Raw genomic sequence first — 26318 nt, forward strand, 5'->3', positions numbered from 1 at the left:
CTCTCAGGATCCTGCCCCATGGTGTGTAAACCCATGGATGGCACCACCTATGCCCTTCCTACCACAGTGGCAATATTGGGCCCCGTGGCATCCTATCCTTGAGACCACACTCACTATGGCACCTCAACCAGGCCCGACACTGGCCTGGCACCACAAGCTCATGAACCTGCCACTGATGCTGGTCACCAGACAGCACCATCACAAGTGCAGAATCAGGCATGACCTGTCTCTAACCCAGTAGACCCAGTTTTATGCCTGACGAAGCCCTGCTTCCTCCTCCCCCGTCATCTTCAGATGACTTTTCAAAATTTCAAGACCTTTTCAAAAGAGTGGCCAGTGAATTAAGAATTAATCTGGAGGAGGTTCCTGAATAGCAGCATGAGTTAACGGACATCCTGCAGCCTTCTTCTTCTTCCAGGATTGCATTGCCGATCAACCCAGCCCTTCTGGAACCCGCCAAAGCCATCTGGCAGATTCCTGCTGCAAGCTTACCTACCTGCAAATGAACGGACCGCAAGTACTTCATCCCTTCTAAAGGCTCTGAATTTCTTTTCACTCATCCAGTGCCTAATTCACCGGTAGTTGACGCAGTCAACCAAAAGAATAAGCACCAGTATCCCCACTCCACCCCAGCCAATAAAGACAGTAAATGTTTAGATCTGCTTGGATGTAAAGTATACTCATCTTCCACCCTACAATTTCAAATTGCTAATTATATGGCCGTTCTGGCAAAATATGATCACAAAAATTACAACAAATTCATGGACTTTATTGAGGACATTTCAGAAGCAAAGAAACCACAATTCACTGCTTTAATCTCTGAGGAACAAATCATATCACATACTGCTTTGCAAGTGGCCCTCGATGTGGCCAATACGGCAGCAAGATCCACCATTACAGCAGTAGTCATGTGCTGACATTCGTGGCTCTCTTCTTCTTCATTTCCTCGAGAGGTCCAGACTACTATTGAAGATCTTCCATTCGATGGTGACAAACTCTTTGCCTCCACAACGAACGACGTCCTTCACTCAATGAAGGATTCAAGAGCAACTCTCCGGTCCTTAGGAATACAAACCTTTATGACCAGAAGGCGACAATATAGATACCAATCTTACCAATGTCCACACTACCCAACATATACCCAGCACTTCCAGAGATCACACGACCAACAACAGCAACAACAACAACAATGCCAGAGACCCAGATAATAGCATCGCCGCCCCAATTCCATGGCAGTGTCTCAACCCCCTCTGACTAACAAGCAGATTTGAAGCCTTGGTTGAGGGTTTCGAAAACAATGTTCTCACTTCAGTGCTTACACCGCCTGTCCCTACTTTTGGACACCACCTACAACCATTCTTCCATCAATGGCACAACATTACCACCGACAAGTGGGTTTTAGAGGTCATCACACTTAGCTATTCCATCCCCTTCCTATCCATGCCTCCTACCCACCCATCCTCCCCGTCCCTCTTCAGGGACCCCTCTCACGAGCAACTGCTCCTGCAAGAAGTACAACATCTCCTTCTATTGGGAGCAGTGGAGCTTGTGCCCGAAAGACACTGAGGGAAGGGGTTTTACTCCCATTATTTCTTAACAGAAAAGAAAACCGGGGGATGGCAACCGATCCTCAACCTCAGGCGGCTCAACAATTTTATCAAGAAGCAAAAGTTCCAAATGGTTACCCTCGCCACCATAATCCCAGCACTGGAGCAGGGCTATTGGTTTTCAGCCATCTACCTACAGGACGCCTGTTTTCATGTGACAATACAGCCAGCTCACAGACGCACCCTCGGCTCGACACATTTTCAATACAGGGTACTACCCTTTGGCCTATCCACTGCCCCCCGTGTTTTTTCCAAGCTCCTGGCCGTAGTTACTGCCCACCTCAGGAATCAAGGAGTCATAATATTTCCTTACCTAGATGACTGCCTCCTCAAAGCCTCAATGCTCGACGAAGTGCTTCGATTCATTCAACTCACCGTCAATTGTTTCCTATCCCTCAGCTTACAAATAAACAACGACAAATCCACATTAATTCCTACCCAGCACCTGGAGTTCATTGGAGCACACCTCGATTCCCAGACGGGAATAACATCTCTCCCGTCCGGTCACTTTAACACCATAAAGCAGCTGGCAACAAAACTTCGCAACAGTCCTCAAGTCACCGCTCGAGACTGTTTACAACTACTAGGTCACATGGCCTTGTGCACTTTCGTGGTCCAAAATGCATGACTCTACATGAGGTGCTTCCAAGCTTGGTTGGCCATGGTTTACAGACCCAATGTGCATGCCCTAAACAAACCCCTATCCATACCTTTCTGAGTCAAAGACTGTCTCCTATGGTCGACAGTTCCCTCCAACCTCTGCTCTGGAGTCCCCTTTCTCCAGGAGGTTCCAACCATAATAATGACTACCGACACACCCCTCACAGGGTGGGGTGCTCACATGTTACATCACACAACCCCGGGGGCTATGGTCTCCAACGAAAACCTCCCTGCACATAAACATCCTGGAACTTCGAGCTATAAGCAATGCCTGCCATCACTTCCTCCCATTAATCCAGAATCAACATGTACGGATGATGACAGACAACATCGCCTGTATGTTCTATGTAAACAGGCAGGGAGGAGCTTGCTCTCATTTGCTTTGCACAGAAGCTATGAAACTCTGGAACTGGTGCCTTGTGAACAATATCCGGATATCAGCCGCCTACCTTCCCAGGGCTATGAATACTACAGCGGACGAATTAAGCAGACGCTTTCCCTGGGACCACAAATGGGAGATAAATGAAATGATCATCACCAATGTATTCCGCATTTGGGGCTACCCAACCATAGACCTCTTTGCAACTGCGCAAAACACGAAATGCCCGAATTTTGCTCCAGAGCAGGACTGGGCAAACACTCCCTGGGAGATGCATTTATGATTCCATGGCACCGGAACTTACTCTATGCTTTTCCCCGATCCCGATTCTCCACAGAGTTCTGACAAAAATATGAACAGATCGTGCCAAGGTGATCCTGATTGCCCTGGCATGGCCTAGACAACTGTGGTTCCCATTCCTCACCAGGATGTCAACTCGACCACCAATCTCATTGCCTCTCATTCCGAACCTCCTATTGCAGCAACACAGCCAATTTCTCCACCCCAACCTGTCCATGCTTCACCTCAAAGCTTGGTTCCTACATGGTTCTCCCAAAATGAGTTAGCATGCTCTGATAAAGTTCAAAGAGTGCTCTTACATAGGTGGTGCGAGTAGATTGGTTTCGGCTATCTCCAAAAGTGGAAGCGATTTACACAATGGTGCTTAACTAAATAACTGCCTCCTATGTATGCACCTCTTCCTCTTATACTTGACTACCCGTTGGACCTCAAACAATCTGGCCTTTCTTTTAGCTCCATCAAAGTCCACCTAGCTGCTATTACAACTTTCCACGATAAAATTGACAGTACCTCTGTGTCTGCTCATCCGATCACTAAACGTTTTCTCAAAGGACTTCAATCCCTATACCCAGACGTTAGACCTCCTACCCCTCCTACCCCTTCACTTAGTATTATCTTGCTTAACTCAACAACCATTCAAACCCCTAGCCACTTGCTCCTTCTTACACCTTTCTATGGCAATCACTTCTGCCAGACGGGCAGGAGAAATAGCAGCTCTTGTGGCAGACCCACTGTATACCATATTTTTAAGGACAAAGTTACCCTTCGATTACACCCCAAATTTCTTCCAAAGGTCCATTCGTCATTCCACATGAATGAACTGATCCACCTGCCGACCTTTCCCAAACCACATGCGAACTCTTTTGAATCCACAATGCACACCCTAGATGTACACAGGGCTTTGTCCTTCTATTTGGATAGAACAAAGCTGTAAAGGTTCCTCCCCCACTCTGAACTCTAAGGTACAGATGTGGGGACCTGCATGAAAACCTCCTAAGCTTACTTTCACCAGCTTAGGTTAAAACTTCCCCAAGGTACAAATTAATTTTATCCTTTGTCCCTGGATCTCCACTGCCACCACCAAACTCTAACGGGTTTACTGGGAAATGTAGTTTGGACACGTCTTTCCCCCCAAAATCCTCCCAACCCTTGCACCCCACTTCCTGGGAAAGGTTTGGTAAAAATCCTCACCAATTTGCATAGGTGACCACAGACCCAAACCCTTGGATCTGAGAACAATGAAAAAGCATTCAGTTTTCTTACAAGAAGACTTTTAATAGAAGTAAAGATAGATACCTTACAGGGTAATTGGATTCAAAACATAGAGAATCCCTCTAGGCAAAACCTTAAGTTACAAAAAAGACACACAGACAGAAATATTCATTCTATTCAGCACAGTTCCTTTCTCAGCCATTTAAAGAAATCATAATCTAACACATACCTAGCTAGATTACTTTACTAAAGTTCTAAGACTCCATTCCTGTTCTATCCCCGGCAAAAGCAGCATACAGACAGACCCAGACCCTTTGTTTTTTCCCCTTCCTCCCAGCTTTTGAAAGTATCTTGTCTCCTCATTGGTCATTTTGGTCAGGTGCCAGCGAGGTTACCTTTAGCTTCTTAACCCTTTACAGGTGAGAGGATTTTTCTTCTGGCCAGGAGGGATTGTAAAGGGGTTTACCCTTCCCTTTATATTTATGACAAAAACCCTTTTGGAATTCTTCTAGACTCTTTGTCTCCATCGCGGAGCAATCCAGAGGGACACCTATAGACTTTCAACCCAGAGACTTTCAAAATGGATTTCTGACTGTATCCAACTCTGTTATCAGATACGAAAAGTTACACCTCCAGCAGACATTAGAACTCACTCCACTAGATCGATGGCTACCTCCGTGGCTTTTCTACGCAAATTTCCCCTGACTGACATCTGTAAAGCAGCCACTTGGTCTTCTGAACACACTTTTGTTAAGCACTATGCCTTTACTCAGAGTCCCCTCTCAGATACGCAATTAGGCAGAGCTGTTTTATCTACTGCATTTCTACCCAGTCCAAAGTTCCTACCTCCTTGAGATACACCACTTTTAAGTCACCTAGAGTGGAGCACCCACAGGGACTTGAAGAAGAAGAGGAGGTTACTCACCCTGTGCACAAACTGACATTCTTTGAGATGAGTGTCCCTGTGGGTGCTCCACTACCCATCCTCCTCCCCTCTACTTTGGAGTTGTGGTAGCCTCCATTGTAGAGAAAGAACTGAAGAGACCAGTTACGCATGTGTACTATAAAGGTACACTCAGAGCGGCAGGGCAAGCTCTGTGCATTCGTGACCAGTATGAGTACTGCTGTAAAAATCTCAGGGCGAAGGCTCAGGGACGCACCAACACCTAGAATGGAGCACCACAGGGACACTCATCTCGAAGAACGTCACTTACTGCACAGGGTAAGTAACCTCCTCTTCTCTGCCAGAGCAAGGGAGAAATTAGGGACATATTGTGGCTCTGAGTTCTAGTCTGCTTCATGGTCTGCTTCTGGGGCAGCACAACTAAACGCTGCCACCTACTGAAGGATTATGGCAAATCTCCAATTTGAATTTATAGTTTTCGAAGTACTTTGGGATCTTTCAAGGTGTGTGTGTGTGTGTGTGTATGTAAAATATTACCACAGCTCCACATTTCTAAGTCAGGAAAATTCACACTCTATTTGGGATGAAAAAAATAACCTGTAACCTTTGTTCTTCGTCAAGTGATTACACGAGTCCATTCCACTTCAGGTGTGTGTGCAACCAGTGCAATGAAGCTGGAGAGATTTTTCTGATAGCAGTACCTGTAGGGTGGCATACATGCTGCCTGCGCACACATGCTGCCAGCTCATGATATAAAGGGGCAGAAAACCAATTATTAGAGATTCTGCGAAGAGTATAAAGCCCAGACCAGGGATATATATGTGGTGCTTTAAAAGGGCCAATTTCACAAAGTTGAAGACAATTATGAGCCAAATGAGCTAGGAAGAAGAATTAGAAAAATGTGAATGATGATTGTGAATTGTTTAAGAACACTTTAGTAGATCCCCAAAAGGCCACAATCGAGCAAGAAGGCAGTATTGATTTTTTAAAAAAAAGTCTGGTTTCAAGGGGAAGCAAAAACAGCAATACAAATAAAATATTACAAATCAAAGAAAGGGAAAGTTGATAGTCATAAATATAAATCTGAAGTTAAGAATCGTAAAAAATTGATAATGGAAGTGAAGGCCCACAAGGAGAAATCTATGGCTAGTTGAGTTAAGGACAATTAGAAGGAATTTTAAAGTACATTAGGAACAAAAAGAATCCTGAAAATGGTATTGGTCCATTACTAGATGGAAATGGTAGAATTATCAATAATAATGCAGAAAAGGCAGACGTGTTCTGGTTTTGGGGAAAAAAACAGATGATATAGTCAGATCATATGATAACACTCTTTCCATTTCCCTAGTATCCTTGGAGAATGTTAAACAGCAGCTACTGAAGTTAGACATCTTTAAAATTACAGGTCTACATAACATGCATACAAGAGTTTTAAAAGAGCTGGCTGACCAGCTTGCTGGACCCTTAACGATGATTTTCAATAAATCTTGGAACACTGAGAAAGTTCCAGAACACTGGAAAAAAGCTAATGTTATGTTAATATTTAAAAAGGGTAAACAGAATGACCTGGATAATTATAGGCCTGCCAATCTGACATTGACCCCGGCCAAATAATGGAATGTCTGATATGGGACTCGATTAATAAAGAATTAAAGAGGGTAATATAATTAATGCCAGTCAACATGGGTTTATGGAAAATAGATCATGCCAAACTTATTTGATATCTTTTTTGATGAGATTGCAAGTGTGGTTGATAAAGGCAATAGTGTTGATATATTTCAGAGGAACAGCCGTGTTAGTCTGTATTCGCAAAAAGAAAAGGAGTACTTGTGGCACCTTAGAGACTAACCAATTTATTTGAGCATGAGCTTTCGTGAGCTACAGCTCACTGACATTTGACTATGTACAACATGAAATTTTGATTAAAAAACTAGAAAGATATAAAATTAACATGGCACACATTAAATGGATTAAGAGATGGCTAACTGATAGCTCTCAAAATGTAACTAAACAGAGAATCATCAAGTGTTGTGTTTCCACTGGGTTCCCAGAGGGATTGGGTTTTGGCCCTATGCTGTTCAGAATTTTTATCAATGACTTGGCAGAAAACATAAAATCATAATTAATACGATTTACAGATTACCCAAAAATTGGGAGAATGATAAACAAATAAGAGGGCAGGATCATTGGTTCGGAGTGATCTGGATTTCTTAGTGTGCAAGCAAACAATATATGGCTAAATATAAATGTATATATCTTGGAACTAAGAACATTGGCCATACTTACAGGATGGGGACTCTATCCTGGGAAGCAGAGATTCTGAAACAGATTTGAGGGTCATGTTGTATAATCAGCAACACATGAGTTCCCCATGCAACGCTGTAGCCAAAAGGGCTAAAATGCAGTCTTTGGATGCATAAACTGGGGAATCTCAAGTAGAAGCAGAGAGGTTATATTACCTCTGTATTTGGCACTGGTACAGTTGTTGCTGGAATACTGTGTCCAGTTCTGGTGCCCGCAGTTCAAGAAGGATGTTAATTAATAGGAAGCAGTCCAGAGAAGAACCACAAGAATAATTGAAGGATTAGAAAACATGCCTTATTGTAATGGATTGAGCTCTTTGAATCTATTTTACTTAAAAAAGAGAAGGATAAAGGGTGAATTGATTACAATATATAAAGTATCAACTTTTGGATGTTTTTCTAAAAGATATGCTCTAAGAATTAGTTTGAGGAAGTTCTGTGCCCATGATATACAGGAGGTCAGACTAGATGATCACAATGGTCCCTTGTGGCCTTGGAATCTGTGAATTTATATCAGACAATTTATTGCTGTCATGGAAAGACAAACTACTATATACTTTTGTCCTCCCATTCCTCTGAGTAATATGCAAATTCAGGCACAATCATGACATTATAATCCTGATAGCATCAGCCTGGCCTCATCAGCATTGGGTCTTAGATCTCATGAGTCTCTCTATCTGGGATCCCATAACTCAACCTCAGACCTCAAACATAATTTCACAAAACCACAATCAGTAGTCCAGAGAATCAGTGGTCACATCCCAAACCATCCAGCATGCAGCTGATAGCATTGAATGCTCAGTGGTTATAGTCCCAGGAAACCTCAGAGGTTCACAAAAACAACAAGGAGTCCAGTGGCACCTTAAAGACTAACAGATTTATTTGGGCATAAGCTTCTGTGGGTAAAAACCCCCACTTCAGAATGTTCTCTTAAACAGGAGAAAACCATCCACTAGATACACTTACCTGATGGAATGGAGGAGTTTCTCTATGTGGTGTCAGAAGTGGGGCATTCCTCCCTCACAGTTTTCACTTCACCTTATTTTCTATTATTTACTCTACCTACAAGAAAAAGGTCTCTACCAGTTCCCTAAGAGTTCACTTGGTTGCTGTTTCTGCTTTCCATCCTCTTATAGAAGGGAAGTCTGTTTTTCTAATCCCTTGACTGTGCGATTTTTTTGAAGGGTTTGGAGAGACTTTTTTCAACCTGTGAGGGAGCCTATGTCTCCATGGCATTTAAATCTAGTTTTGTTGGCTCTAATGGGTCCATTTATTGAGCCTATGGCTTTGTGTTCCTTTTTATGTCTCTCCATGAAAGTGGCATTCCTGGTGGCAAGTACTTTGGCCAGGAGAATAGCAGAACTACTTGCATTAATTGATGACCCTTCAAACTGACAATTTTAAAATCAAAATAAGATGTTTTTCTTAAAGCTAAACTTCAGGTATTATTTTTGGGAAGTTCCATGGCCTGTGATAGATAGGAGGTCAGACTAGATGATCACAGTGGTCCTTTCTGGCTTTAGAATCTATGAATATGATATTGTATAATCCTTTCTTTGGCATCCTTATCCTGCATTTCTGACTGAAGTAGTGTCACACTTCCATCTTAATCAGGTTATCTACTTGTCAACCTTTCTTCTGAGCTTCACTGTCATAAGAACGAGGCAGGCTACATATTTTGGATGTTGGCAGCTCACTGGCTTTTTACATGTAGAGGACTAAACAAATGGTCTCCTTAGCTATTCATTTGCTTCACTGACAAAATGAAGGGTCATCCAGTCTCTTCACAAATAATATTTCCCTGGATTTCATCTTGTATTCTGTTATACAATAGCATGCATCGCTAAGGTTTCTCTGCTTGAGAGAGTTTCAGCACATTCTACAAGAGCGCAAGCAGCATTAGCTGTATTCTTGGTTCAGACATCCATCCAGTGCCATTTGTAGAGCTGCAACCTGGTCATCAGTACACATTTTCACTGGACATTTGCTGTCTCCCAAGCCTCAAGAGATGATGCTAGATTTGGGAGAGCTGTGTTGCAGTCCTTGTTCAGGCAGATGCTAAAACCCTCCACCTTGTCGAACTGTAAGTCACCTGAAGTGGAATGGATATGTAAATCATACAAGGAAGAAAAAACTTACCTATTCTGTAACTGTTTGTTCTTTGAGATGTTTTGCACATGTCCATTCCATGACCTACCCTCCTCCTCTTTTACATTGGAATCTAACTTGCTGGATTCTGGTGAGAAGGAACTGAGTGGGAGAGTTGGGGCAACACCATCTCTTTATACCATAGGCTAGCAGCATGAGTATGTGGAGGGTGCATGAGTTGCCCCAATGGGTACTACAATGGGGAAAAGCTCCAGCTTCAGTTCACTGGGGGCACACACCCTTGAAGTGGAATGGATATGTGCAACACATCTCTAAGAACCACAGTTACAGAACAAATAGCTATTTTTTGAAACCTCAAACTGAATTTTTTATTTTGCCATGGCCTCTACACTTTCTGGTTTCAGCTGGATCTTGAAGCAGAAGTGCCAAAATAGCAAGCAAGCACTTGTAGTTCTTTCTTGTAGTATAGATTTGGTCCAGATTTGGAAGCTAAAAGAATTTCAGTTCTTTTAAAAACCCATTTCCATGAGCGCCTCAATTCAGCAAAGCACTTAAGTGAGTGCATAACTTTAAGCTTGCTTAAATCCATCCCTGTTCAGTGTAAGTCCCATTTACTTCAATGAAACTTAAGACCATACTGAAGTGCTTTGCTGAACTGGGACCCAGATATCCTGCCCTTGCATATTCATGAATTTTGAATATTATTTAGAATAGCATCTGAACCATTTGAGTTTCATCAGTTACTAATTATAGAATCATAGAGTATCAGGAGTGGAAGGGACCTCAGGAGGTCATCTTGTCCAACTCCCTGATCAAAGCAGGACCAATCCCCAACTAAATCATCCTGGCCAGGGCTTTGTCAAGCCTGACCTTAAAAACCTCTAAGGAAGGAGATTCCACCACCTCCCTAGGTAACCCATTCAGTGCTTCACCACCGTCTTAGTGAAAAAGTTTTTCCTAACATCCAACCTAAACCTCCCCCACTGCAACTTCAGACCATTACTCCTCGTTCTGTCATAACTATAATATAATAACTAATGCATATTTATTTTGCTATCCACAATCATCCTGCTTCCCAGATTTTGCCTTCTGATTGTATCAGATTATTTTTTCCTAGATGTTTTAACTTACGTTTTCCCAAAGTGACTCTCATATTCTTCTCACTCTTCTAATATTATTAGGTGTCTTTATATTATTTTTCTGTCTTCACTGATGTTTGCAATTCCTCCTAATTTAGTATCATTTGCAAATTTCATTATCTTTCTCTTTACTCCTTATTCCACATGATTGATATATATTTTAAATAAGACAATAATTTGTACCTCAAGACAGCAGATTTTTACCTGGTACTGATCCCAGTACTGTGCAACTAAGAAACTGTTACCTTCAGTACTGGGCCCATCTGATAGAGAGGTCTAACAAACATCATATCAGGTCACTTTTAAATGCCTCATATTTTCCAGATGAGGCCATTGTCTCCATATCATCATCTCTGGTACCTGACGACAATTACAGAACAAGCTTATGAAAAGAGTAGAGAGCTCTCTGGGTGTACAACTGGAACAGGTGAAAGATGATCCACATAAGTTAGCGGATTTTGCACTCTTCAGAGCCTTTAAATAAATGAAGTAATCTTGGAGCCTACCAGAATCCTTTGGCAATCCTTACTCTTTGCCACCCACAGCCAAAAGCATGGATGAAAGATATGAAGACCCTTCCCAGGGGAATGACTATTTTTATTCACACCCAGGCCCAGGATATCTGGTAGTGGTGGCTGTGAATGAGAAGGTGAGACAAAATGAATTTAAACCTACTCACAAAAAGATGCAAAAATATTTGATTCATTTGGAAGAAGGGTTTATTCATCATTAGGGCTACAGTTTAGAATTGCAAACTATCAAGCTTTCTTGGGTCATTATGATTTTTCTAACTAGGACACAGTGTCGAAGTTTGTTGAAAAATTACCAGTTGATACTACTGTGGAATACAGGGCACTTATGAATGTGAGTTGCCATGTGGCAAGATTGTCCCTTCAAATAGCTTTACATGGAGATGATTCAGCAGCATGTGTGAGGTGACTGCAGTCACTATGCCACATACTTGTTGGCTGCAATCTTCTGGTATACAGACAACTTCAAGAAACTATTGAGGATTTACCCCTTGAAGGGCCAAACTTATTTTCAGGGAAGACAGATGAAGCTCTGCATTCTCTTGAAGACCTTAGGGCAACCCTAAAGTTGTTGAATATTTATACTCCAGGGCCTAAGAGAAAGCAGTTCCGACCTCAGTTCCAGCAGAGGTATCCATTCTATTCACTGAGGCAGCCAGAACAACCAAAGAAGGAGTCTTCAACCATCATTTCCACTGCCGCCTCCTCCTTCAATCTTGGCCTACCTCTAAACTGACTCATTTAAGTAGTCCATTTGACTCTTTAGTTGAGGCCAGCATACTGTTCATTCTGATTTTTCTCCCTTTGGCAGCAGGTATCCCACTTCCTACACACTTGGATCCACATTACCTTACAACAGATAGATTGATTGCACTGTAAAACTGAGGTGTACACTACAGTTTACCTCGATTCCCCCTTCCCTATCACTTCCTCCATCCCCCTCCATTTTCAGGGACCATTCTCATTCAAGAATTTCAGTCTCTTTTACAGGAGGAAGTACCTCCTCAAACATTAGTGGAAGCAATTCTATTCCTGATATTTTTGTCATTCCAAAGTCCAAGAGGGCCTCAGACTATTGTGTACTGGCAAGACCTCAACAAATATATAAAAAAAGATAAAGTTCCACATGGTTACCCTTGCATTCCATCTCTAGATCCTTACGACTAGTACACTGCCCTCAGTTTAAATGATGTCTGCTTCCATATGTAAAAGCGGCAAAGAGTTCTGTGGCACCTTACAGACTCACAGATGTATTGGAGCATAAGCTTTCGTGGGTGAATACCCACTTCGTCGGATGCATGTAGTGGAAATTTCCAGAGGCAGGTAGAAATATGCAAGCAAGAATCAGGCTAGGGATAACGAGGTTAGCTCAATCAGGGAGGATGAGGCCCTCTTCTAGCAGTTGAGGTGTGAACACCATGGGAGGAGAAACTGCTTTTGTAGTTGGCTAGCCATTCACAGTCTTTGTTTAATCCTGAGCTGATGGTGTCAAATTTGCAAATGAACTGAAGCTCAGCAGTTTCTCTTTGAAGTCTGGTCCTGAAGTTTTTTTGCTACAGGAAGGCTACCTTTAAATCTGCTATTGTGTGTCCAGGGATATTGAAGTGTTCTCCTACAGGTTTTTGTATATTGCCATTCCTAATATCTGATTTGTGTCCATTTGTCCTTTTACTTAGGGACTGTCCAGTTTGGCCAGTGTACATAGCAGAGGGGCATTGCTGGCACATGATGGTGTACATTACATTGGTGGACGTGCAGGTGAATGAACCAGTGATGGTGTGGCTGATTTGGTTAGGTCCTGTGATGGTGTTGCTGATGTAGATATGTGGACAGAGTTGGCATCGAGGTTTGTTGCATGGATTGGTTCCTGAGTTAGAGTTATTATGGTGCGGTGTGTAGTTGCTGGTGAGAAGGCTGATAAAGGAGGTGCTGTTGTCATCATGAACAGGTCTGACTACCAAAAGGAGGCTGCCAGACAACTCTCCAATAGCTTATGCTCCAATATGTCTGTTAGTCTATAAGGTTCCACAGGACTCTTTGCTACTTTTACAGATCCAGACTAACCTGGCTACCCCTCTGATACTTGCTTTCATACGGCCATTCACCTGGATCATAGATTTCTAAAGTTTGTTGAAGCAAATGTTCATTATCAATTTATAATCCTCCCCTTCACCAAGTTCATGACAGTGGTTGCAGCACATTATCAGGAAGGTGGGCATCAAGTTTTATCCACACCTGGATGATTGGTTGGTTTGGAGCTAATCCAGCTGTCAAATGGAAATAGCTATCAAGAAGATCCAGTCCCTTTTCCATTCATTGGGCCGGTTGATCAACGAGTACAAGTCAGTTTTTCTCCCTGTGCCGAGAATCAAATTCATAGGATTGGTTCTCAACTCCATCACAGCAAGAGCGTATTTACCTCAAGCCAGGTTTCAGACAATTTGAGGTTTGTGCAAAGATTTCATGGTGCATCCTCATACAACAGTAAGGAATTGCCTGATACTTCTGGGACACATGGTAGCTTGCATGTATGTGACTCAGCATGCCAGACTTCATTTTAGAGTCATGCAGAGATGGTTGAAGTCTGTCTACCATCCTTCATGTCACTGCTGGATAAGCTGACTCATGTGCTTGCAAGTGCCTTGTCCTCCCTGGATTGGTGGATGTGCAATGTGTGCAAAGAGATTTCTTTTTCCCGCAACCTTACCCTTCCTGGCTTTGGTCACAGGGGCCTCCTGTCTCAGATGGGGAGCTTCCCTAGGAGACTCCCAGATTCAGGGGCTGTGGTCAGCAGTGTTTGGGGCTTTGAGCAATCCATCTACCATGCAGAGTGTTCCTTTTGCACATTAAAGGATGTGCCATGCAGGTACTCACTGATGGCACTGCTGCTATATTATAGTATATTGAACAGGAAGGAAGGTACCAGATCAGACCCTGTCATATTAATTTAGATGGAATATATGGGCCCGGAGGGTCAAAGGTATTAATATGAACCTGAAACTGTCCAACATTAAACAGTTTTAAACAAGGTTCAAGTTTTGGTAAACAGAGACCTCAATCTGGTTAGTATTGTGGCAAACACACTATTGAAATCTTTTTAACCTTTTATTAAAGTCACAGAAAAGAAAGAAAAACAATTAAAGCATTTGAAATGTAAAACATTAAATAAGATTTTTATTTTATCTGCATCACTTGTTCCCTTTCCCTGTAGCTGTAGAGAGTCTTTAGAAGGAACTTATTTGACAATCACTCAGGGCTTGGCTACACTTGTGAGTTAGAGCACATTAAAGGAGTCCCAGGCGCACTAGCTCACTACCTGTCCACACTGGCAAGGCATGTAGAGTGCTCTGACTCCGTGGCTACAGCGCTCCTGGTACTCCACTTCGGCAAGTGGAATAACGTTTGGTGCACCCCTGCTGGAGTGCCGCAGCACCAGTGTGGATGCCCTGGTCTGTTAGTGCGCTCTGATTGGCCTCCAGAAGTGTCCCACAATGCCTGTTCTAGCCACTCTGGTCATCACTTTGAACTCTACTGCCCTGCCCTCAGGTGACCAACCATCAGACCCACCCTTTAAATTCTCTGGGAATTTTGAAAATCCCCTTCCTGTTTGCTTAGCCAGGCATGGAGTGCTCTCAGCAAATCTTTCCAGGTGACCATGCCTCCACACACCAGGCGATCCCCAGTATGGAGCAATGGTGAGGTGCTGGACCTCATCAGTGTTTGGGGGAGGAAGCTGTCCAGTCCCAGCTGTGCTCCAGCCACAGGAATTAGGATACCTTTGGGCAGCTATTAAGGGACATGATTGAAAGGAGCCATGACTGGGATGCATTGCAGTGCAGGATTAAAATGAAGGAGCTGTGGAATGCCTACTGCAAAGCCCGCAAGGCAAAAAGGTGCTGACCCTGCGATCTGCCATTCTCCAAAGTGCTGGACGCGATACTTGGGGGCAACCCCACCTCCATTCTGAGGACCACCATAGACACTTCAGAGCCCAGTGCAACAAGGCAGGAGGAGGAGGAGGAGTAAAGCAGGAGTGAGGGTGCTGAGGTAGAGGAAGACAACCTGGAATCCCTAGATGCCTGGAGCCAGGAGCTGTTCTCAAGCCAGGAGGAAGGTAGCTAGTTGCGGTGGCTGGTGCCTGGGGAAGGACAAACACCAGAGGAGGTTCCTGGTAAGCAGCTTTTATTTTGGGAAGGAAGTTATTTGGTGCAGGCTCTTGGGCGAGAAGGGTTAGGGCAGCATAGAATCATAGAATATAAGGGTTGGAAGGGACCCCAGAAGGTCATCTAGTCCAACCCCCTGCTCGAAGCAGGACCAATTCCCAGTTAAATCATCCCAGCCAGGGCTTTGTCAAGCCTGACCTTAAAAACCTCTAAGGAAGGAGATTCTACCACCTCCCTAGGTAACGCATTCCAGTGTTTCACCACCCTCTTAGTGAAAAAGTTTTTCCTAATATCCAATCTAAACCTCCCCCACTGCAGCTTGAGACCTAGCATGCATGCCTAGATGCGGAATAGGGTGTTGATGTGCTCTCTCACATCGCGGTAATCGGCATCAATGATCTCTTCAAAGGTCTCATCCAGAACTTGGGCAACGCGCTTGCGCAGGTTTCTCGGGAGAGCCACTGTGGTAATTGTCCCAGTAAGGCTAACTTGTCCGCACCACTGTGCCATGAGGGGTGCGGGGGGGGGGGGGGCATTGCTGCAGAATGGCAAGTTGCGTATGGGCCAGGGTGGAAGCCGCATAGCAGAAGAATACCCTTCCTTGCTTCCCAGGTCACCCTCAGCAGCAAGATATCTTCCAGGACGAACGCCTTTAGAAAATGTGGGGACAGTGTTCAGTATAATGGCCCACTGCCGCTGTTGGCTCTCCCCAAAGTGCAGAAACCCAGAGGACAGTACAGCCATGAAACAATCAGTCATGCTTGACCCTGTGCTTACTCACCATTTTGGGGCTCCCGTGGGTTATGTGCGCTTACTTTGGGATGGGCAAATGATGCTATTGTGTAGACTGTGCTTGCCCTTAAGTATGGGGGAATCATTGCTCTGTCTGGTGTGAACAATGCTGCCTCTGTTAAGTGTTTCATTTTGCCTTTTCAGATGCAACCTTGAGATCTCAGCTGTCCATGTCATCACTGGCCAAAAGACTCCAAAGATTCAGACAGAGGCCACATAGAAGCAAGGAAGGCATGTTGCATGAAGTAATGCAGCATTCAAGTAATGAAAATCAAAAAGTGCAGGAGTGGTGGGACAGTGAAAGGAGGATCCGCCAGCAGAATGAGAAGCGCCGGCACAAAAGCATGGTGCTCCAGCAGCAAAGCACGGATTGCCTGGTGAGCATAATGGAGTGCCAAGCGGACTCTATGCAGGTGCTCGTAGCCATGTAGGTGGAGCACTACCGTGCCCACCCCCTTCTGCAGCCCTTGTCCCAAAACTCTTTCCTTTGTGCCCCCATGTCACCTCCAAACCACTTTCCCCAACATCTGGGTTCTTACCGCCACCAGCTACCTCCAACACCTGTAGCTTCACCGCCTAGCCCTGAAAACTACGACTCTTACCCACTGCACTCAGCCCCCATCACCAGGCAGTATAGACACCCTGAAGCATAGCACTTATTGCACAGCACTCCAGACAGGAAGGCTGAGTATGATAACACGACATACACAAATCTGTGATTGTACCGTTCCCCACCACACCCCATCCCCTTTCCCTTTCTGTTTCCCAAGCAGTTGTGTTTCTTTTCAATAAATGGATTTTTTAGCTTTGAAAACATTCTTTATTATTGCATAAAGTAAAAGATATCTTAGCCCAGGAAAGAAACAGGCACTGCAAGTCAGCTAGCAAACACAGATTCCTACTAACATTGGAAACACTGCACTTCACTCCCGTGCAGGGCACCAGACATTACTGGAGGCTTTCAGCCTCAAATTGCTCCCTCAAAGCATCCCTAATCCTTGCAGCCTCTTGCTGGGCCCCTCTTCTAGCCCTGCTCTCTGGCTGTTCAAATTCAGCCTCCAGGTATTGAACCTCCGAGTTCCATGCCTGAGTGAATTGTTCACCCTTCCCTTCACAAACGTTATGGAGGGTACAGCATGTGGGTATAACCGCGGGGATGGTGTCATCGGCCAGGTCCAGCTTCCCATACAGAGAGCACCAGTGGCCCTTTAAACAGGTAAAAGCACACTCCACAGTCATTCTGCACTGGCTCAGCTTGTTGTTGAACCGCTCCTTGCTGCTGTCAAGGCTCCCTGTGTAGGGTTTCATGAACCATGGCATTAAAGAGTAAGTGGTTTCTCCAAGGATCACAGTGGGCATTTTGACTTCCCCTATGGTGATCTTCTGGTCTGGGAAAAAAGTCCCAGCTTGCAGCTTCCTGAACAGGCCAGTGTTTCAAAAGATGTGTGCCTCATGCACCTTTCCAAGTTAAAGAAGTATGGGCTGGATGAATGCACTATAAGGTGGGTAGAAAGTTGGCTAGATTGTCGGGCTCAACGGGTAGTGATCAATGGCTCCATGTCTAGTTGGCAGCCGGTGTCAAGTGGAGTGCCCCAGGGGTCGGTCCTGGGGCCGGTTTTGTTCAATATCTTCATAAATGATCTGGAGGATGGTGTGGATTGCACTCTCAGCAAATTTGTGGATGATACTAAACTGGGAGGAGTGGTAGATACGCTGGAGGGCAGGGATAGGATACAGAGGGACCTAGACAAATTGGAGGATTGGGCCAAAAGAAATCTGATGAGATTCAACAAGGACAAGTGTAGAGTCCTGCACTTAGGACGGAAGAATCCAATGCACCGCTACAGACTAGGGACCGAATGGCTAGGCAGCAGTTCTGTGGAAAAGGACCTAGGGGTGACAGTGGACGAGAAGCTGGATATGAGTCAGCAGTGTGCCTTTGTTGCCAAGAAGGCCAGTGGCATTTTGGGATGTATAAGTAGGGGCATAGTGAGCAGATCGAGGGACGTGATCGTCCCCCTCTATTCGACATTGGTGAGGCCTCATCTGGAGTACTGTGTCCAGTTTTGGGCCCCACACTACAAGAAGGATGTGGATAAATTGGAGAGAGTCCAGCGAAGGGCAACAAAAATGATTAGGGGTCTGGAACACATGACTTATGAGGAGAGGCTGAGGGAACTGGGATTGTTTAGTCTGTGGAAGAGAAGAAGGAGGGGGGGGGATTTGATAGCTGCTTTCAACTACCTGAGAGGTGGTTCCAGAGAGGATGGTTCTAGATTATTCTCAGTGGTGGAAGAGGACAGGACAAGGAGTAATGGTCTCAAGTTGCAGTGGGGGAGGTTTAGGTTGGATATTAGTAAAAACTTTTTCATTAGGAGGGTGGTGAAACACTAGAATGCGTTGCCTAGGGAGGTGGTGGAATCTCCTTCCTTAGAAGTTTTTAAGGTCAGGCTTGACAAAGCCCTGGCTGGGATGATTTAACTGGGGATGGGTCCTGCTTTTGAGCAGGGGGTTGGACTAGATGACCTCCTGAGGTCCCTTCCAACCCTGATATTCTATGATTCCAGGCCAGCCTGCGTTAACGTCAATGAAATGCCCACGGTGATCCACAAGCACCTGGAGAACTATAGAGAAATACCCCTTCCGATTAACTTACTCAGAGGCTAGGTGGGCTAGTGCCAGAATTGGAATATGCATGTCATCTATTGCCACGCCACAGTTAGGGAAACCCATTTGTGCAAAGCTCTCCACAATGTCATGCACGTTACCCAGAGTCATGGTTCTTCTGAGCAGGATGCAATTAATGGCCCTACAAACTTACATCAACCCGATTCCAACTGTCGACTTCCCCACTCCAAACTGGTTAGCGACCGATTCGTAACTGTCTGGAGTTGCCAGCTGTCAAGGTTCCTTCCTCACTCTGAACTCTCTCTGTGGGGACCTGCATGAAAGACCCCCTAAGCTTATTCTTTACCAGTTTAGGTTAAACGCTGCCACCACCACCGTGTTACACAAAGAACAGGGGAAGTGCCCACTTGGAAACGTCTCCCCCACAAGATGTCCCCCCAAGCACTGCACCCCCTTTCGTGGGGAAGGCTTGATAAAAATCCTCACCAATTTGCATAGGTGAACACAGACCCAAACCCTTGGATCTTAAGAACAATGAAAAAGCAATCAGGATCTTAAAAGAAGAATTTTATTTAAAGAAAAAGTAAAAGAATCACCTCTGTAAAATCAGGATAATAAATGTTTTACAGGGTAATCAGATTGAAAACATAGAGAATCCCTCTAGTGAAAACCTCAAGTTACAAAAAGACACAAAAACAGGAATATGCATCCCATTCAGCTCCACTTATTTTATCAGCCATTTAAACAAAACAGAATCTAACGCATATCTAACTAGATTGCTTACTGACTTTTTACAGGAGTTCTGACCTGCATTCCTGCTCCGGTCCCGGCAAAAACATCACGCACACAGAGAGAGAACCCTTTGTGTCCCCCCCCTCCAGCTTTGAAAGTATCTTGTCTCCTCATTGGTCATTTTGGTCAGGTGCCAGCGAGGTTATCTTAGCTTCTTAACCCTTTCCAGGTGAAAGGGTTTTTCCTCTGGCCAGGAGGGATTTAAAGATGTTTACCTTTCCCTTTATATTTATGACACCAGCTTCCAGATTGCAATAGCCACCTGCTTCTCCACCATCAGGGCAGCTCTCAATCTCATGTCCTTGTGCTACGGGTGGGGGCAAGCTCATCACACAGTCTCATGGAAGTGGCTCTTCTCATCCAAAAGTTCAGCAGCCACTGCTCATCATCCCAGACTTTCATGACTATGTGATCCCACCACTCAGTGCTTGTTTCCCGAGCCCAAAAGCAGCATTCCATGGTGGTGAGCATGTCCGTGAGTGCCACAAGCAAACTCGTGTCATATGTGTTACTCGTGTCATATGTGTTACTCGAGTCGATATCGTCAGAGCCCTTACTGTCACTTTGGATCATAAGGAATAAGTCGACTGCCAAATGTGTCGTGCTGGCTAGACTCTTCAGCATACTCCTCAGCAGTTTGGGCTCCATTCCCACAGACTGAAAGGGAAGACAGAGCATGCAGTACAAAAAACATTGAAAGATGGCACCAAATGTGTACAGAAGCACAGGGATTGCTGGGATGCTAACCAATGCATCATGGGGCATTGGGACAGGACCCAGAATGCCCTGCACCCCCTGCCCACAAGCCATAGCACCAGAATGGGAAGAGGTGCTCTGTGGGATAGCTGCCCATAATGCATCGCTCCCAATGCTGCTGCAAGTGCCGCAAATGCCAGTGCGCTTGCAGCTGTCTGTGTGGACAGACTGCAGCGCTTTCCCTACTGCGCTCTCCGAAGGTGAGTTTAACTCAAAGTGCTCTACATCTGCAAGTGTAGCCATGCCCTTAGATGGTAATTAATTGTCCTTTTTGAGAAAAAGTGAGTTGACATGGGCAGGAGCTGCTGTTGCTGCTGTTAAAGTCTGATTCCATTTCCTAGAAGACACACACACACACACACACACACACACACGAGGAGAGAGAGAAGAAAAGCAAAGACAAAAGCAGCTTCTGTATCTGGTGTTGACTTTCACTTGCAACCTCACTGCTGGAGAAATACAGACATGGCACATGGTTTTATTAGCCACTTTGAGACCTGGAAAACTTGTACCAGCATCAGTCTGTTTAGGGCATTGCTTTTAGTTGCCTTTCTGGTCACAGGATTACAACAGTGTTGCAAGAAAATACGCAATGTAGCTGGCTAAGCCACAGGAAAAAAGAAAGGGATAGGAAAGAGAAGAAATTAGTTGAGGAAGGGAAAACACACACCTGGGAGGAGGGTGACAAAGTTGCATCCCAGGTGCTATTCATGATTTAGCCTTAGCCAATGGAGGTGGCAGTGTCATATGTATTTCGCTCTCTGGTCCTTTCTGGGCAGGACATTTCTCAGGATTAGGATGAAGATGGTCCAGGGTCCCAGAAAATGCTGGGAGTGGCAGCCATGATGGTGAAGCTCTCTCCTTCCCCTTCTTTCAGTCAGCCAGTGTTGTAGCCATTGTGACAGAGCTCCTTCTCTGCCTCAGTGAGTTTCATGCTTCCACTTCCTCTCTACCTCCGAATTTCCCCACGCCCCTGGGCTTGCTGTCCATATACCTTGCCTTCTGGCCTCCCTGATGGGGGGAGCAGGAGGGGAGCCTCTTAGTCTCTGGTAGCCCCTCCAGGTGTGGTGGCAACAAGCCAGGCACTCATTTCAGTCTTTCCGCTCCGGCTGTTCACCCTGTTGGGTAGGGTTTCCCCTGCCCTTCGCCTCTGTACCTGTGGGGTTTTCCTTCTGGTGCTTGTCAGTGTCTTCACTGCTCAGCTTTCCAGTTGCGTGCTTTCCTCCCAAAATGTCGATCACATGCTCCTATCTGGCTGGAGAGGAGGCATTTAACAGGTTCTGGCAAGCCCCAATTAATCTAGAGTAACCTCTGATCAGTTACCAAGGGGAAAGGGACCTGCTTATCCTGGGGCTAATATACCTGCCTTCCACCACAAATCGTATAAATCTTTCATCTTTTACTAAAGATTTCCATAGAGAGGAACATTTCTGAGTTTCTACCCAATTTTTTGAGGCTTCACCACTCTCCTCTAGCCATGTGGCCTGACCCTGTCGCACCAGCTTTGCCTCCCACAATCTCTTTATGAGGGCCTTAAAGTGCAACTTTTGTCAAAAAAGCAAACAGAATGTTAGGAACCATTAGAAAAGGGAAAGATAATAGGACAGAAAATATCACAATGCCACTATATAAATCCATGGTATGCCCACACCTTGGATACTGTGTGCAGTTCTGGTCACTCTGTCTCAAAAAAGATCTATTAGAATTGGAAAAGGTACAGAGAAGGGCAACAAAAATGATTACAAGTATTGAATAGCTTCGAAGTGAGGAGAGGTTAAAAAGACTGGGAATTTTCAATTTGGAAAAGAGAAGACTGGGGGGGGATATGATAGAGGTCTATAAAATCATGAATGGTGTGAAAGAAGTGTTATTTACTCCTTCACATAACAAAAGAACCGGGGGTCACCCAAGGAAATTAATAGGCGGCAGCAGGTTTAAAACAAATAAAAGGAAGTACTTCTTTACCCAACGCACAGTCAACTTGTGGAACTCATTGCCAGGGGATGTTGTGAAGGCCAAAAGAATTAGATAAGTTGATGGAGGATAGGTCCATCAATGACTATTAGCCAAGATGGTCAGGGATTCAAGCCCATGCTCTGGGTGTCCCTAGCCTCTGACTGCCAGAAGCTGTGAGTGGATGAGAGGGGATGGATGACTTGTTAATTGCCTGTTCTGTTCATTCCCTCTGAAGCACCTGGCATTGGCCACTGTTGGAAGACAGGATACTGGGCTAGATGGACCATTCATCTCACCCAGTATGGCCGTGCTTATGAGTTATGGGCAGAATAGCACAGCCTCTTATTATTTTGCCTGTCAGTTGCGCCTAGTTTCTGACACACTAATTTTGGTTAATTGATTTCTGGTCCCACATTTCTCCTGTTTATTGTGTATAATCTTAGTACAATCCTTGAATGATAGCAGTAGCCCTGCCCATTGGCACTCGGGGCATAACACACAGAAGTCTCACACCTCTGAATGGACACCAGCCAGTAGAACTGCATAGCCATTCTGTCAAGTGTCATTTCTCTCCCCAGGTGGCCCCCATGTGGTATTACCTGGGCCAGCTGGAGCACCTGCTTTTGGAACTTTCTTGGCTCTTAGCAGCAGCATTCTATCCTCCCCAATCTTGGAATCCCTCATGGCCTGATATGCCTTTTCTCAACCAGCTCAAAATGGGACCACTGTTTCAATAACTGAGGGTCTAGTACTGTGTTCATAGAATATCAGGGTTGGAAGGGACCTCAGGAGGTCATCTCAGTCTAACCACCTGCTCAAAGCAAGACCAATCCCCAATTTTTGCCCTAGATCCCTAAATGGCCCCCTCAAGGATTGAACTCACAACCCTGGGTTTAGCAGGACAATGCTCAAATCACTGAGCTATCCCTCCCCCCAGGCGAGCTGTTCTAAAACCTGACCCCCAGTTTGGTTACTGAGGGGTGGAGTCAGACCCTTACTGTTCTGATTAGGCCCTGGTGTATGGTCATTCATTTGTAAGGAGGTCCTTCACCCAGGACTTCATCCTCCTCTCAAGCACTATCCTCATGGTGTCCTTTCCTAGCCACCACAACTATCTCCTGCCTTCCAGGGTATTTTGGCCTTTGCCTCCATTAAGGATATGCCACCCTGTCTCAGAACAACCTCCATTTTCTCCCCAGGATGACTGGATAGGCCAAATCTTTGGCCACTCTGGCCTGCACCATCTTGGAGTGGTTTTGCACAGCCAACCTCACCTCTCTCATTGAGTAGGGTCATATGTCTCTGTGGATACACTGGAGGTATATTGTACCTCTGTGCTTTCCTGCCCACCCCACCAGTTGTTCCCTGACCAGGGTCTTGTTTCAGCCAGAGTCTATCAGACTTTGTACAGTTACTCCATCCACCTGTATGGGAATGAACATTTTCCCTGGGCCTCTCTTCTGAGCCTGACTGTCTGCTGTCGATGCTTGCTTGTAATTACAGTCCATGAACTGGTAGTCGTGCTGGAAATGGCCATGTTGCCCACAGCTGAAGCAAGCCCTTGTAGTTGAATGTTAATTCATTAATTCTCCTGAGGGGATAACATTGCCCCACTAGGCTTGGATCTCTCCTATGAGGCTGAGGGTGGGCTTCTGGACCAGTCTCAGTGTGAATGTACTCCCCTTACAGGGGTTTGATGCCCCAGTTCCTCAGGATCCCTCCAGGTGGATTCAGAGATTGGTAGTGCATGGGCCCCAGGGGTACACTGGTCCAACCTTTGGTGTTTTTGCTTCAGGCTCAAGGGACATCAGATAGTTCTCCATCAGGGCAACAGCCTCTGCGAGAGTTTTGGGTTGGTGCCTCATCACTTATTCATGCCCCCCCCCCCATGGGGAGGATCTGCATGAAGTTCTCCCATGATGACCTTCTCTGGCACCTGAACACCTGTGCAGCTCTCTGGCTGGAGCCATCTCCAGCAATGTTCTTTCAGACTTGAGGTGATGGCCCAGGGCCAAGCACCAAGCAAGAATTTCTTATGGCAGGACCATTGCTGGTAGGTTTCAGGAGAGGTGTTCTAGGCATCTAGGATGGCTGTCTTGACTTGGATGTAGTCCTGGCTGGCCATCCTGTCAAGGTCTCAATACATGACCTGGGCCAGGCCTATCAATTAGGGGGCCAATAGTGCCCAGCTTTCCATGACCATTGAACTTCCGTGTTGACCCTCTTGAATGTGATGAGGGTCATCTGTGGACCCCTTCTTAGCTTCACCAGGATGGATGGCTTTAGGATGGAACCTCCCACTCATGTGGTGAGACTTGCTGCTACAGGTGGTTGTAGGAGCATTATCATCTGCTGGATGAGCCACGACTGCTGCTTCTGCTGCTGCAATACTATTTCTTTAATCAGCTACTGTTGTTGCTGCTGTTGATGCTCTGCCTGCCATTGATGCTGGGAAGCAACCTGCTGCAGGGGTTGGTTCTGGAGCTGCTGTTGCTGGTTTTCCAGGACTCACATCAGCAACTTCTTAAAATCTTTTTTCCCCTTCTCTCTCTCTTTGTTCTCTGGCTTACTTTCATACCTGGGATTCTAAGATGCCCGCATTCTTTACCACTTTTGATTAGGTGGTTGGAGGGCTGGGTAGCCTAGTGATTAGTACACCTGACCTCTGGCCCCTTGGCTGTCTGTCAGGGTAGTAGAGATGCCTGAATCATGACCATAAATTGGGAATCTTTTGGCCTTCACCAGCATCTGGGAAACAACCCTTAAGGGGAAGTGGTAGGGGGACCCAGGCCCTCCCTCTCCCAGCCCATGTCCTGTGGGAAGCAACACTGGCAGGGTCCTCTGTGCTGACAGTCTAAGTCCGCTGCCCTGGGATACTTCCTACCTATGTGCTCCTTCAGTTTGGGGCATAGCCTCTATAGTCCAAACACTCACTCATTTAAAAAAGAATGCAACTGAACAGAGCCCTACAGGACCTACTGGTTCTCAAAGTGAATGGGGGTTGGAGAAAGCACTGCCTATGAGCCTTACCTGCTCTGTGGTCTCATCTTCTGTCTGTAGAAGGATTAATCTCTCCTGCAGCCCGACCACTACCCTTTGCCTTTCATTTTAACCTATTCCTCCAGTTGGACTATGCTCTGCACGCCCAGAGGGGCCCAGGTAGCCCTGCCCAGTATTGACTTTTAACCCCTTCAAGTTCAGTATGGGTTTATATACCCCACCATAGAAGGTATGGACAAATGATCAAGTTGCAACCCTACAAATGTCATTGATGGGCACCAGACCCAAGAAACAGCTTAGAATGTGTAGAATGTGCTGAAACTCTTCCTGGTGGAGGAACTTCAGTGATATCATAGCACAGTAAAATACAGGAAGAGATCTAGGGGGATATCCTCTGTGAGGAGGCAGCCTGCCTTTTAATTCTGTCAGTGAAGGAGATGAACAATTGATGGGATGTTATCAAGTGGTTAGTCCTGTCCAGGTAAAAACCTAATGCCCAGTGGATGTCACACATATAGAATCTGTCCTCATCTTTGTCAGAGTGAGGCTTCAGAAAAAGTTTGATAAGCATATAGACTGATTTAGGTGAAAATCTGTCACCACTGTAGTGAGAAATGTAGTATGTGAATGTAGTAGACTGTTCTTATAAAACACCATATATGAGAGGTTAGAACTAAAGCCTGCAATTCTGCCACTTTTTTGGCAGAAGTAATCGCCACCAGAAATGCTTCTTTTATCAAGAGATGAGAAAGTGAGCACATAGCCACAGATTCAAGAGTGGGGCCCACCAGAGCCAGCAGAACCAAATTTATATTCCATGAAGTTGTGGGATCTCTTAAAGCTGGGAAGAGTCTGCCTAACCCTTTAAAATCTAATCATGATAGGTTGGAAAAAAAAAACAAGGACTGAACAAGGGTAGTACAACTATAGTGAGAAGCTGCATTCACTGTGAAGGTAGGCCTACATCAAGGATCAGTAGGGGAGAGGCTTTATGGAACATGCTTTTCACCAATGACATTATGGTGTGCCATAAAGATAAATACATACTGGAAAATGACCTAGAAACTATGGAGGTCTGCGTTAGAGAA

General features: G+C 45.2%; 1 protein-coding gene and 1 non-coding gene across 2 annotated transcripts in view; both read left to right on the forward strand.

Annotated features, from left to right (window-relative positions):
* MAJIN (membrane anchored junction protein) overlaps positions 1–26318 on the forward strand; it is a 108193-nt gene that overhangs the window by 35685 nt on the left and 46190 nt on the right. The window lies entirely within an intron of this gene.
* Positions 21633–21751, forward strand: LOC125633094 (U5 spliceosomal RNA). Its single transcript, XR_007355482.1, has one exon. It is a non-coding gene; the product is annotated as a U5 spliceosomal RNA (small nuclear RNA).

The sequence above is a fragment of the Caretta caretta genome, chromosome 2, assembly GCF_965140235.1.
Source record: "Caretta caretta isolate rCarCar2 chromosome 2, rCarCar1.hap1, whole genome shotgun sequence".
NCBI lineage: Eukaryota > Metazoa > Chordata > Testudines > Cheloniidae > Caretta > Caretta caretta.